This window comes from Octopus bimaculoides, chromosome 25, assembly GCF_046866305.1.
Source record: "Octopus bimaculoides isolate indiv1 chromosome 25, ASM4686630v1, whole genome shotgun sequence".
Taxonomy (NCBI): Eukaryota; Metazoa; Mollusca; class Cephalopoda; order Octopoda; family Octopodidae; genus Octopus; species Octopus bimaculoides.
In genome coordinates, this window is record NC_142952.1 from 3,601,972 (window position 1) to 3,604,471 (window position 2,500).

At 32.8% G+C, this 2,500-nt stretch overlaps 1 protein-coding gene and 1 long non-coding RNA gene across 5 annotated transcripts in view; one reads left to right on the forward strand and one right to left on the reverse strand.

Moving 5' to 3' along the window:
* The window catches only part of LOC149131055 (uncharacterized), an 81,111-nt gene that overhangs the window by 45,264 nt on the left and 33,347 nt on the right, over positions 1–2,500 (reverse strand). The gene's annotated exons all lie outside the window — the stretch shown is intronic.
* Positions 1–2,500, forward strand: part of LOC149131056 (uncharacterized) — a 68,359-nt gene that overhangs the window by 39,904 nt on the left and 25,955 nt on the right. The gene's annotated exons all lie outside the window — the stretch shown is intronic.

Below are 2,500 nucleotides of genomic sequence, written 5' to 3' on the forward strand. Positions count from 1 at the left end.
ATTTTGGTTTACATCCGCAAGACTATGATGTGAGGAATCTCTGACTCCAGCCCCGCCCTCCACTCCTTCAGCTTTTGTTGTTCCCTGACTTCGCATTGTGTTTGTGTGTCTGCTAATAAACATGAACGACTACCTGCCTGAAGCGACATTGCTTTATGTATATAAGTGTGTGTGTATACATTTGTTGATATATGTATGATGTATGTATATATGTATGTGAGAGAGAGAGAGAGAGAGAGAGAGAGAGAGAGAGAGAGAGAGAGAGAGAGAGAGAGAGAGAGAGAGAGAGATGTGTGTGTATATATTGTGTGTGCGTACTTGTTACCACCCTCCGCTTGACAACCGGTGTTGGCTTGGTTATGTTCTCATAAATTAGCGGTTCGACAAAAGGAACCGACAGAATAAGTACGAGACTTTAAATGAACATAAAATACTGGGGTGGATTTGTTTGATTAAATCCTTCAAGACTCCGTCGCAGTCGCAGCCCAATGACCGAAAGAAGCAAAAGTTAAAAGCTAAAAGGTAAAAGAAAAAAATCGTACGGAAAAAAAAAATCAAAATACAAAACAAAAATGCATTCGAAAATCAATATAAAAAAATGCAGAAAAATTAATGGATTTTTGGCAATTTTACGCTTTATGAGTTTATTTTTCTTGCATCAGCAGATGTCAATGGAAATCTTATGTTCATATTGTTTTGTTTAATTATTCTTAAAAGTACGAAGATGTTTCGTGCGATTTTTCTTTCCTCCATTTTTGTGTATGACTTTAACAGCTCAATGGGGTTTCAGCCTGCCTTCTGACTTGCATTGCTCTTCCTCTGTCTCTGTCTCTCTGTCTCTCTGTCCCTCTTTCTCTCTCTGCTTCTGTCTGTCTGTCTGTCTGTTTGTCTCTCTCCTTTCTTTCTTTCTTTCTTTCTTTCTTTCTTTCTTTCTTTCTTTCTTTCTTTCTTTCTTTCTTTCTTTCTTTCTTTCTTTCTTTCTTTCTTTCTTTCTTTCTTTCTTTCTTTCTTTCTTTCTTTCTTTCTTTCTTTCTTTCTTTCTTTCTTTCTTTCTTTCTTTCTTTCTTTCTTTCTTTCTTTCTTTCTTTCTTTCTTTCTTTCTTTCTTTCTCACTCTATCTCTCCCTCTGTCTCTCTCTGTCTCAGTCTGTCTCTCTGTTCGTCTCTCTCTCTCTCTCTCACTCTCTCTCTCACTCTCTCTCTCTCTCTCTCTCTCTCTCTCTCCATCTCTCTCTTCCTCTCTCTCCTTTCTTTTTCACTCCGTATATTGGTTCTTCTGTCTCAGTCTGTTGTCTGTCTGTCTCTATCTATCTAGCTATCTATCACTCTCTTTGTCTTCTGTCTGTCTGTCTGTTTGTGCCTATCTGTTTGTCTGTTTGTCTATCCGTCCGTCTGTTTATATATATATATATATATATATATATATATATATATATATATATATATATATATATATCTGACACTCTCGCTCTCTTACTCTATCTGTCTGTCTGTCTATCTTATTCAATTTCTTTCTTTCTTTCCTTCCTTCTTACTTTCCATTGGACTACTAGAAACAAACAAACAAGACTGCCTCCTCGTGGCGTTCATTTTGACTTAAACTAAGAGTCTTTTGATTGCAACGATCGATCGAAACTGACAGAAGACGTTCTGCTTCAATCACAGCCATACTTATGTTTCTCGTTATTTTGAAACTCAATCACTGAGCAATACTTATTTGTCCTTTTATAAGGCTTCGTGTCATGAATAATGTTAAACTCCATATTGATTGGACGATAACGTGGTTTCGGCCTAGTTTAGCTTCTTGTAACACCACTTTTCATACATGCTTCTTAATAGCGGCTAATTTTTTTTTCTTTGAATTTTCCGACATTCCTCTTTGTTTTTATTCTTAGAATTTTCGCCATTTATGCTAGTGGCACTCACTCATTTAGAAGTCAGGCAAAAGAAATTGATTGACACGACTTTTGAATAATGTAGTTCTCGAAGTACCACAGGTTCTTGCATTGAAATCAAATCTACAAATAAGTATGCGTGCATGCGTATTGTATGTGTGTATGTATGTATGTATGTATGCATGCATGTATATATATATATATATATATATGTGTGTGTGTGTGTGTGTGCATAAATGTGTGTGTGTGTATATATATATATATGTATATATATATATATATATATATATATATATATATATATATATATATATGTATATATATATATATATATATATATATATATATATATATATATATATGAATATATATATATACATGTGTATGTGTATATATATATGTATATATATATATATATATATATATATATGTGTGTGTGTGTATATATATATACATGTATATGTATATATATATATATATATATATATATATATATATATATATATATATATATATATATATATATATATATATATTTGTATAGTTACATGCATATGTGTGTGTGTCGGTGTGTGCATGCATATGGGTGTATACTTATACATACAC